Genomic DNA, 12,233 nt, shown 5'->3' with positions numbered 1-12,233 from the left:
TACGGTTTCATGAGAAGCTTTGCACATTTTAAGGACACCTCCTCCTGCAGATGTTCAGTCTGTTTCTGAGCAGCATAAAGTATCCTCTAATGATTAGGTAGTTCCATGACGAGGTATTTCAATGCTTTTGAAAAAAAATGTCTCATTATTTCTCATTCTAAGGACTCAAAATGTATCCCTTTTCTTTTTAGAGCAGCTTCAATGTAATCAGATTGGATGGAGATGAAGGTTTCTGTCCTGAAAATATTCTTGCTGCTAGTGTTACTTTTTACCCATTGTGCCAGAAAGTTGAAACGATGCAAAGCATGCCATGGCTAATTGCTAATGTTGCTAATGCTACATGCACATACACGTGCATATATACAAGTCAGGGGTTTTAAACGTAAAATACCAGGTTATGAGTCCTTTAAAAATTACCCTTTTTTTAGCTTTAACACCTGACCATCAAGACTGGCTTTTTTCAAAATTTTTGGCATGCATAAGTTAAAGTTCTATGAATAGTTTTTTTCTGCAACCTGAGCTGTGGCTCTATAAAGCTCCTCTAGTGAAACAGCAAGAATAAACTTTAAATAAAAGTCAAATTATCTTTAAAAAATGTATCTCCTCTTGATTAAAGCAGGTATTTCATGAAATACAATTATTTACATCCAAAATAGGGAAAACTGACTCAGTCCAAAGTGCATTAACGTTCTGCTCTCTCTGCTTTTCCTCAGAGTAGCTTCATCTGGTCTGTTCCTGTTTGGCTGTGATTCCATCCTGGAGAGAAATATCAGCTGTGCTGCTGGTATCAACACCTTTATAGATGTTGGAGATTGGCCTGTTTTTCAGTGTAGTCCTGTTTCTCTGACTGTGACTAACTAGATGTGCTCTCTTCGTCCTCTGACATGGGAGCTGGCTCCGAGCTCATCTGCCTGGCTGTGTTTCCTGGACGGGGCCGCCTGTGGAGCTGGTTGACAGTTGCCTTTTGTTTCTTGGCTTCTTTTTCTCTCTTTGCTTCTGTCTCCTTGAACCCCAGGCGGCCTCAGCAGATGGCCTGGTTCTGCCGGAGGTTTCTTCCTGTTAAAGGGGAGTTTTTCCTCTCCACTGTCGCTACAAGCATGCTTAGTGTGAGAGATTGCCTTCGAGTCAATGAATCGATGCAATCAACTGGTTTTACTTAGATAGAAACAATGAATCAATCTGACTGGATGATCTGGTGAACTGGAAAGTGCCTCGAGATGACATGTGTTGTGAATTGGCGCTATAGAAGTCAACTGAATTGAATAATATCCAATTACCTTATTTCAAGATAAGTCATATATTTACCTGCTCAAATTAAGGGAAAATACTTATTTGAAGAATATTTTTGCTTTTTTTTAGATCAGTTTTTGCAGTGCAGGCCTCTCAGGTGCCTCCCTGATTAATACAGTTCTTGCTAAGCTTTTTAGTTTAGTTGGAAGGCTACATCCTCCCTGGTTTGCAGTTGTGCTATGCTCCCTCTGAAGCTATGGTTACTGTTTTAACCTAACCTCACCTTTAAGTAATCCACATTTACCTGCCTCAAAATAACCTCCTTTTTATTCCACTTTACATTTACCTCATTTTGATCTCAAATAAAAAAAAAATAATAAAGTTTGTGATTGTAAAGTAAAGAAATTTGGGAATTTTGAAGGTTTGTAGTTAGTATTTCAGGTTATAAATAACTTGTAGAGATCATATCTGTCCAACCTGCTTCTACAAACCTCACTAACTCCAACAATCCTGTTTTTAATTTACCCCAAAAGAAACAAAGCAATTAAATGTGTGGCTCTGCTGCTTTAACAGAAAGACTAAAATCTTCACCCAGAACCTGCAGGGATTGAAAGGAGGTAATTATAAAACCTGTGAAAGCTGAACTTATGATGCGTGCAGGCACTCTTCTGAAGCACGTCTCTCTGACAGCAATAAGTGCTGAGTTTTTTTCATGCTCGTGTGAATTTGATCGTTGCCAGCTATAGCTCAGCTGATTCTGTTTGCATCAGAGCCATTTGTGTGGAAAATATACGAAATATGGAGAGACATTTGTTCCAATACATTTGAAAGTAAAGAACATATTTAGAAAAAGGAAATTGAATGAAAATCGGTTTTAGGAATGGAACTTTGAAAATTTCCAAAATAGTGTGGAGTAAAAATGTTTAGGTATGTCTGTTCTGAGCCTCATAGGCTCCAAACGAAGGTCATGAGAGATAAGAATGAGTTACACAGCCTCCTTCAGGGCATGAAGGAGAGGATTTTTGTTTTGAGGAGATCCATCTGGACAGTGAAAGATATATATGAACAGGGAATGGCCTTGATGAACTCAAGTTGTTTTGCTTCAATGTTCAAGTGTGAGAAAGTTCTTTATGCAGGGGGTGAGTTGGTTCCCCCTCAGTTGGAGCCCTATCTCTCCTTCTGAGGATGTTAAATAAATTTGGACCTTATTTTTTGCAAGGAATGCCTCCGTCTCAGCTTCCTAACTTCACAATCATTATTTGAAAGTGCAACCTATATTTGTAGTTTGATGTGTTTTCTGGATTGCTTTTCAAATTTCAATGTTTTTATTCAGATTCCATTAAAAATCAGATTTTTTAGATAGACATTAATTAAAATTCGTTTATTTGCCCTCTACACTTCTAGATGGAACAACTTTTCTATTGGTCTGTGTGAGGAACAATTAGAAATGAGCCTGCGCTGTCTGGGCGTCAACAACAGCATTCAGCTTATATCCACACACAGGACACACATAAAACAGGATATGACAAGAATGCATTTCTCAGTCCATCAATCTGATATTATAATATATGAAAGTTCAACCTCTGCACGGTGGGGCAGTTTGTAGCAATGTTGCATTGCAAAAAGAAGGTTCTGGTAATTGATTCCTGGTGCAGGGTCTCTTTGCATGAATTTTGCATGTTCATGCGTGTATGGCTTCTCTCCAGGTACTCCAACTTCCTCCCACAGTCTAGAAACATGCCTGTTAGGTTAAATGGCATCTCTAAGTTGCACATTATCGGGCATCAAATGCTGCTGAACTTTTAACTTTTAGCCCTTTAAATTGTTCATCTCATTGTATTTTTCAATAACGCATTTTTTGCACAAATGCCATTTTGCACTGAACCACTGCAACTTGCACACTGTCTCTTATCCTCTGCACTGTTCACACTTTGACCACTGCTGCACTTTTTGTATTTTTCTATAACTCGTGCCATTTGAAATATCAATGCAACGTTCATAAGCTGTATGTAACGCAATTTCGTTCTGTATGCACCCTGTGCATACAAAATGACAAATAAAGAAGTCTAAGTCTAAGTCTAAGTTGTTGTTTGGTGCGTGGTTGCATGTCTCTGTGTTGCCCTGTGAAAGACTGGTTGCCTGTCCAGAGTGTACCCCACTTTTCACCCGCAAAGTGCAGAAAACCGGCCCCATTATGGCCCTGACAGATAAGTGGAAGAAGATGGATGGATCGGGATTGGAAAAAATATAATAAAAAGAACTGTAAAAATATCTGAGGATCACAGATTACTTTAAAGACCTTTTATTTTTATTGGGAAATTTGTTAGAGTTCCAATTTTCAAACTGATTTCCTTCAAAATTCCTTTTTTTAAAAGATGTTATTTGCTCTCAATAAAATTGAAACAATTTTTTCTCTGTAAAAAAAAAAATGTTTAGATAAGCGCTTCAAGTTATCTGATGCTACTATGTACCATTTCCAGTATTTAACAGTACGTACTGTAGTACCATCAATTCACTGGCATGGGAGCTGGCTCGGTGCTCGTCTGCCTGGCTGTGTGTTTCCTGGACGGGGCCGCCTTTTACAGCTGCTTTTTGTATCTCTGCTTCTGTCTCCTTGAACCCCAGTGGGCCTCAGCAGATGGCCGCTCGCACTGAGCCTGGTTCTGCTGGAGGTTTCTTCCTGTTAAAAGGGAGTTTTTCCTCTCCACTGTCGCTACAAGCATGCTTAGTATGAGGGATTGCTGAAAAGTCAATGAGTCGATGCAATCAACTGATTTTTCTTAGATAGAAAACTTTGAATCAATCTGACTGGATGATCTGGTTGAACTGTAAAGTGACCTGAGATGACATGTGTTGTGAATTGGCGCTATAGAAATAAACTGAATTGAATTGAATTCAACCGTACCCATCAGGGTACCCTGACTTTATACCAACATTCACCACATACTGGGAGTGATGTAACCGCATTGCCGTCCCTCCATAGTTTACAGCTTAAAGGCTATTTGCTGTTTAAAAAAAAACAAAAAAACAATTGCAGATGCAAAATGTTTGGCATGCATTCATGGGGCTGATGAAATGGAGGAAAATAACCTCCCTGTAACAATTACCTGGCTCCCAAAGGAAACAAAAGAGCTATAGCAGAGTGGAGGAATAACAGCAGCACTCTGAACACTCCTTCACTACACACTGGTAAGCAGGTGGGACTCTGCAAACATTAACTCTTCTAACAAGGAACCTGATGCTGCAAAACGGCCTGTGACATATTTTGAGACAAAAGGTAAGGTCAGAGGCGATGCTAGCCATTAGAGCAGTGGTCTCCAACCCTGGTCCTCAAGATCGACTGTCCTACAGATTTTAGATGCATCCCTGCTTCAACACAGCTGAATCAAATGATTGATTACCTTTTCAAGCCATTCATTTGATTCAGCTGTGTTGAAGCAGGGATGCATCTAAAATCTGTAGGACAGTAGATCTTGAGGACCAGGGTTGGAGACCACTGCATTAGAGGGACCTGAGAACAATGAAAGAGAACCCCACCCACCTGAAAATAAACAATATTTTGCACCAACAGTGGTCGATATAGTTTCATACAAGATAACAGTTTGTTATGTGTATTACAACAGATTTTTAAGATGGATTAAAATGAGGTGAAAAAAATAAAGTACAATTGTAAAAATTCTACTGTATATTAGGGTGTCTGATGGGAAGCTATTTTCTTGTTCTTTTCATTATGATCTAGAGATTGATAGATAGATCCGTAAAAAATTTTTACCCGTGTTTCAGTATTGTACGGTATTTCATATTTGTATAGCATTAAGAGGAGAACCGGCACTTTTTCTTCCCACTTAAAGCACTGTTTTAGATATCTAAGAAAGGTTGGAAAGGTACGAAAGAAGCAGAGATACAGTTGCCTTTTGTATCTATGCTTCTTTTTCTATGTCTGCTTCTGTCTCCTTGAACCCCAGTCGGCCTCAGCAGATGGCCGCTCTTCCTGTTCAAAGAGGGTTTTTCCTCTCCACTGTCGCTACAAGCATGCTTAGTGTGAAGGATTGCCTTTCGAATCAATGAGTCGATGCAATCAACTGGTTTTCCTTTAATAGAAAACTTTGAATCAATCTGAATGGATGATCTGGTGAACTGGAAAGTGCCTTGAGATGACATGATGTGAATTGGCGCTATAGAAATAAACTGAATTGAATTGATATCAGTGTTGAGAATTTCCTTCTACACCAGAGGATGCTATGAAGACATCTCTGGCAGAAATAAGATGCGCTGTGAGATATTAATGGTGCGTTTGACACTAATTGCTGCTTCAACCCTCTTTCATCTTCAGTTGACGGAAAAGACCATTGATTATTTCTCTGCTTCCAGCATCACTGCTGCAGAGCAGAGACAAAACGTAACGTCCAAACAGATGTTTCCAGATGAACAAATGAAGCGGTTCAGTCCTTAAAAGCCACATAAATGTCCACACAGCTGTGCTAATAGCTGCTCTCAACAAACCCCCAGATGGAGCAGTAAAGGGTGCAGAGCAGCCCTTCACTGGGTTTACAGCTTGTTTTAAGATGCTCCTCTACTGTATCCGACTTATTGCTTCCAGCACCCGGGGAGAGGCGAGCTGGAACGTGTGACAGGGCTAATCTATGAGGACAGACGGGAGCACGGCCCAATCAGCAGGGCAGCAGGCAGAAAATAGGAACACCAAACAGAGCTACTGCTGCTGCTGCAGCTGCTCGTTCACAATGAAAATACTGTGCTTCAGACTGGGACACGGGCCAGGACCAACAGAGTCATCATTGATCATTAAACCAACTCAAATCTTTTATGAACATGTGCAAAAACACAAGGAGAAACTCGTTCATGCTTAATTAACAGGGTTTTGCCAATAACTAAATAGTTATCTTTTTTTTTTTTTTACAAAAGTAGGATTTAGTAATAGATCAGGATGCAACAGAACTTTGATCCAAGTGAGAACTTTAATACATAAACAGGTACAACGGCAAGAAAAAATGATTTAAAGACAATTAATGCTACTAAAAGCCAAAGTAAGGAGCCAAATCATGAGAAAACAGAAGCCATAATAGAAAAGGGTGCTGGAGGTAGATAGCCTCGTGAGACCATCCTGATCTCGCCAGCTTTCAAGGTTTCACTCGCTAATCAGTCTGGATACTCTCCGTTGAAGAAAATTTGGAGCCGTTCACCAAACGAACGTCCAATCAGCGTTGGCTTTGAGGCGGGTTGAGGTGTGACGCAACGAGAAGCACGACAGTTCAGTCTAAAGAACATGGCGGCTTCAGCCGATGAAACTAGCGTTAGCGTGGCTATCGAACAAGTTTTATCGGAATTACAGAGTATTTCTTCACTGAAAGAAGATGAAAAGATGCTTTTGCTCTTCTCCCGACTGGTTTTGGCAAGAGTTTGATCTATCAATTGGCTCCTCTTTGTCATCGCTCTTTTAGCACGTCATATGCTTCGTTGATCTGATTGGTTTATTTGGCCCGTCTATCACCAACATAGGCCAATCAGCTAACCAGTATTTTCACTCCTTCCCAAAATTACTTCAACGGAAGGTTTCCAGATGGATATGCGGAGGAAATCCATCTGGCGGACTCAGGTTAGGAGGGAGAGGCATCGCTCTAATCCTGGAGAAAATAAATATGACTTTTAAATAAATAAAACTAAACCAATCGTTGCATTTCCCAGTTCTCCTGAGTGGTGGCTGGATTTACACAAGTCAATAAAGAGAATCTGATTGGTCATTTATCAAGGGGGCGGGATTGTTGTGGTGGAAGGTTCACAAGCAAGTTTGGTTGTGGCCAGTTTGTCGGAAGCATCATGCTAACCAGTTAGCAACTTAGTGCTAGTAGGTTCCCAATGGGAAATTCCATTGGGACCAAGTAGCACTAAATTGGTGACTTAGAAACGACGCTGTCAAGGAACGCTTTGGACAGCGGAAACATGCAAGAGGAGGAGAGTTTAGTGTCGGAGGTCGTGGATGAGTCTCCTCCGTCATCCATTTTTTATTTAGAGGAGGAAAGCGGGGACGAAGATGTTGTGGAAGAGGACGCCAGGGCAGCAGAAGCTTGGTTTGGTGTAGAAGGCTTCCAGCCGTACATGTTTGAGCCCTTGCCTCGCAACGCTGCCAGTTCTGTTAGCTCTACGCCTGCCGAAGACACAGACGTCCATCCCTGGGAACACTGGGACGCAACTCAATGGGGAAGGAAAGGATTCTGATTTCAACCTTTGCGTATATTAGCTGCGACATATGAATCAAGATGCTATGACCGAAAAAATTTGATTGACAGATGACCGTTGATATATGGTTGGCCAAATTTAGGCCTGCAGAAGATAACAAAAAAAACGCAGATTTTAAGACTGAATTTTTCTGTAAACAGAAATTTTCACAATTTTAGGACAATATAGTTTGATAAAGCGTACATTTATATACATGTTTAAGCCAGAATGATTCGACATTGAAATATGACTTCCCTACGACTTTAAGCTTAGTTAGCTTTGCTGTTTACGTATCTCTTGCTGCTCTATGCTGCATACTGGCCTGAAAATGTATTTAGTAGAGTTTAAAAAAAAACTTAGGTCAAAATTATATCATAAAGCTGAATAATATTAAACATTAAAGGGTTTTGTTCAGCTAGAGGAGAGAGCAGGCAGTGGTTTTTAAAGGTAGGGCCACCAGGGGGCGCTAGAAAATGGAAGGATATTAAATAAATGAAAAATAGATGTATTGAATTCTGGGAAGGGGGGATTATTATAAAACTTCTATTTTAACAAGTATTATGAAAATAGTTGGTATTTCAGGGATAATACAATTTTAGATGTTTATTATCAGGTATGAATGGACAGAGGCAGAAAGCTTTCTGATAATGGACACCTCAAAGCGCATTATCCCACTTATATCATGGTCACTTATGAAAAAATAGAGAAATATTTCATCAATTATTAAAACATTATGTTTTTCACAAGAAGCAGTTGACTCTTTAATGCCTTTTGTTGGGATGTGTTGCCAAGGCGTGGAAAATGCTTAGGAAGTCCTTGATTTAAGGAATAATCCCAGCATATCAAAAATCCATCCATTTTCCATCACGCTTATCCCAAGCAGGTTCCTGAGGGATGCTGGTGTCTATCTCCAGCTGTATAGGGGCGAGAGGTGGGGTCCACCATGGACAGGTCACCAGTCCATCGCAGGGCCAAGACAAAAATAGAAAAAGAAAATCCAACATTCAAGAACAAAATGCAGCTGTTTGCTTCAACCCAAACAAACAGACTTTCACCACATATGCAGTGTGAACAGATACCCTGATGGATCAATAAATCAATATGCGCCATTCAATATTGGTAAATTCTGATTTTATATACCAAGAAGGTGTTTACATAAATAAATAAATAAAAAAACTGCAGGAAAATTCTGTTTAAATGCAAACCAAAAAAGGAAATGCATGATGGGTATCTTTGCATATCTGCCTTTATTGAACATCTTTAAGAAGAAAATTGCATCCTGTTTAAATCCATCATCTGTAAGCTTTATAAAATAGATCAGTAGAGACAGTTTCAGAACCCCTCAGTACAAACTTAGTGGTAGAAGATGGAAAGAAACCAATAATAGTATTTTTAATTTTCATTTTATTGCAGCTGAATAATCTAACTTTTAAGACATAAGGAGCAGTGTGCTGGGAAGGACTCTGAGAAGGTTTTTAAGTACCCGGTTCGATCCCCACAGCCTGCACTCTGGGTCTCAGAGTAAATTTCCCCATTGTGGGACAATGGTAGCCTCGTGAGACCATCCTGATCTCGCGAGCTTTCAAGGTTTCACTCGCAGATCAGTCTGGAGACTCTCCGTTAAAGACAATTTGGAGCCGTTCACCAAACGAACGTCCAATCAGCGTTGGCTTTGAGGCGGGTTGAGGTGTGACGCAACAAGAAGCGCGACAGTTCAGTCTAAAGAACATGGCGGCTTCAGCCGATGAAACTAGCGTTAGCGTGGCTATCGAGCAAGTTTTATCGGATTTACAGAGTATTTCTTCACTGAAAGAAGAGCAAAACACTGCTCTGGAGGCTTTTCTCAGAGGAAAAGATGTTTTTGCTCTTCTCCTGACTGGTTTCAGCAAGAGTAGCCTGGCTTGTGGTTGTGTTTTCGTGGTCGCTCTGTTAGTACGTCATATGCTTCGTTGATCTGATTGGTTTATTTGGCCCGTCTATCACCAACATAGGCCAATCAGCTAACCAGTATTTTCGCCCCTTCCCAAAATTATTTCAACGGAAGGTTTCCAGATGGATATGCGGAGCAAATCCATCTGGCGGAGTCAGGTTAGAGATTTACATTACATTAGAAAAATACAATCAAACCCTGAGCTTTTAGAAGAACACAAGGCCTGGATCATCATAGATCCTCCACCATACATTACAGTGGGCTTTAGTTAAGAGATAAGATAAAAAAATATATATATTTTAAGACAGGATTTTTTTTATATAGAAATTTTCTAAATTTTGGGACAATATAATCTGATAAAGCGTACATTTATATACATGTTTAAGCCAGAATTATTTAACATTTAAATATGATTTCCCTACGACTTTAAAGGCCTACAGTAGTGCAGCCTACCAAGTATTGAGATATTGCAAAAAGCATGCAGATAATTGGGATTTCATTTATGATGCTGCTTTATATTCAACTCAACAAAGAATATAAGACTGGCTTGTAGGAGTCAGGCTGTCATGGTAATCTGCAGCAACACTGAATTCTGAGAACTCAGCAAGAAATCCCAGCAGAAAACTTTGATCCTAGAGGTCAGAGTATTGAGCAGAAACACTCAAACTTCTTTGTCTAAAGGATGGAAACCAATCAGACCTTCCCTCCAGGTTGGATGGGAATTAATTTAGAACATTTTGGTTCCAGTAAGAAGATTTTTCCTTGAATATCCAGCCTGTGTGGTGAGAGGACACTGCAGCATCTCACCCCAAAGGATGACTGGGCTGCAGTGATGGCTGCCACACAGAAACAAGGCATCAGGCAAAGTTGTAAAATGCATCACAATTTGAGGAAAGATGAGGAATGAGTCACTCAGCAGCTCTAGAGGCTGGAAACTCTGCTTCCATGAGAAGATAAACAGCATCTCCTGCAGAAAAGTCCAGCTCCCACCACAGGACTCCACAGCTACAAGCAGAGCCAACCAGAAATAAGCCTGCTCCTCTCCCTGTTCTCCATCTTATCCTCCCGCTGGGTTTCCACAAGGTCATTTTGACGCACGACGCAGGACGCCTCCAAGGAAGCCGCGTTTAAATCCACCCCGATGATACACAGCAAACCAAAAAAACAGACCTAATCAGGAACATTGTGGATAATTGATCTCAGAGGAAACTAACCTGAGGCGCAATTCAACAGCCATGAGCAGAAAGGAGAGGCAAGGGCATCGGTGCCAAAACTAAAGCCTAATTAGCAAACATGGATGAATTCATCCAAAGCTGAGGTTTTTATCATGTTTAAACGGACTAATCTGAACAAAGATGTAAACCTCTAAGCCAGTTTTTCCTCTGGAAGATGTGCTGCTAACGCAGAGAGGCGCTCTGCAGGAACCAGGACATGGAGCGCATCTGGCAGCAAAACGCGCCCAGAAACAACCTCCTGCACCATTTCCTCACATTTCCAAACTATTGCATTTAATAAGTCAACATTTATAACGAGCTATTGCAGTTTTTCCGCTTTATTGAGCCGCAAAGTGCGGAACTAGAAGCGTTTTAATAGGTTGTAATGAGCGCAATGTGAAATGCTGACAGCGCCGAATATCAATGAATAGAATAAAAACTAAAGATGGGGGAGGATGGGGGGAGGGATAAACGATCTTACCTTTGGGGGTGAGAGGGTCAGTGCATTTTAGGGTGACAGGGATAATCTCGTTGCAGGGAGTCACCCAGATCCTTCAGCAGAAAGAGGCTCCTGTGATGGAAACTGACGCTGCGCCAGGGAGCTGCTCACTCCTCCCCCTTTCCTCCCCCTTTCCTCCCCTTTCTACTACACAGCATCCTTCCTGCATGCATGGAGATACCTCCCCCTCCTCTCTGATCCCAGCTCACTAAAATCCTCCCAGAAGGATGAAGAGTTAAAAATGTCACCTGAAGATGATTATTTTTGATGCAAATCGTCTGTATTTATGAACAAATAAAGAAAGGACCCTAAATGTTTGGTGATGGGATCTGAGCGAGGCGAGCCTCCCTTGGCACGCGTTTGGGCTCGTGCCTCTAATTGGCTCCATTAAAGTTGAAGGAGGCCCCTGGTGGAGAGGAAGCATGACAGCCTGTGAATTTTTCTAAGGAGGTGTTGCAAATAAGATGCAGCTGTAGCATCAGATACCCTGATGGATCAATAAAGCAATATTCTAATAAAATGAAAGCGGTGCTTTTGTGACCAAAATTATAAAAGGGCAATCAGTTAATTAACATAAAATATTACCTGCAGGAAGAGTTTTTTTTTTTTATGTTTAAAATTGTATTTTTATCCTTTGCCTTAAACATTTAAAGCAGGGGTAACCAATTATAAATCAGTGAAAATCATCAACCAGTAAAGGTCTGGAGACATTTTTATTAATTATAATCTGTTACTTTAAGCAGAATTTAACACTGAAATCAAATTAGGTTTTTATGCATTCTATATCTGTCATGGTCCCTGTCTGATTGTTCCTGTTTTCCTTAGTTATCCATTTGTTGCCCTCTGCTGCCCTCTTGTGTCTTCCCTTGCTCTGTTTCTCTGTCCTGCCAGCACCTGTTGCCAATTTCCTCGTCAGCTCTCTCTCTGTCTCTGTCCCCTTTAAAAGCCCTCCCTGTTCAGTTCCTGTTGCTGGATCCTCGTCAAACATCCCGTCTTGCTTCCTGTCTGTTATCTGCCTGCCCTGTCTCGTCTCTCCCTGGCTTCTAGTTTGATTTACCCCTGATGTCTCCTTGGTTCAGGTTCGTTTGCTTTTTTTCTGTTGGACTCTGATTCCTGCCCCTGGTTC

At 40.8% G+C, this 12,233-nt stretch overlaps 1 protein-coding gene across 1 annotated transcript in view; it reads right to left on the bottom strand.

Annotated features, from left to right (window-relative positions):
- The window catches only part of sv2a (synaptic vesicle glycoprotein 2A), a gene marked incomplete at its 3' end in the record, with an annotated part of 55,615 nt that extends 44,375 nt beyond the window's left edge, over positions 1 to 11,240 (bottom strand). The window contains exon 1 of the mRNA XM_038305328.1: positions 11,090 to 11,240. The remainder of the gene's footprint in view (positions 1 to 11,089) is intronic.
- Positions 11,241 to 12,233: the final 993 nt, after the last annotated feature.

The sequence above is a fragment of the Cyprinodon tularosa genome, unplaced genomic scaffold (genome assembly GCF_016077235.1).
Source record: "Cyprinodon tularosa strain WSP-4 unplaced genomic scaffold, ASM1607723v1 ctg556, whole genome shotgun sequence".
Lineage (NCBI taxonomy): Eukaryota > Metazoa > Chordata > Actinopteri > Cyprinodontiformes > Cyprinodontidae > Cyprinodon > Cyprinodon tularosa.
This window is presented reverse-complemented; position numbering and strand designations above follow the sequence as displayed.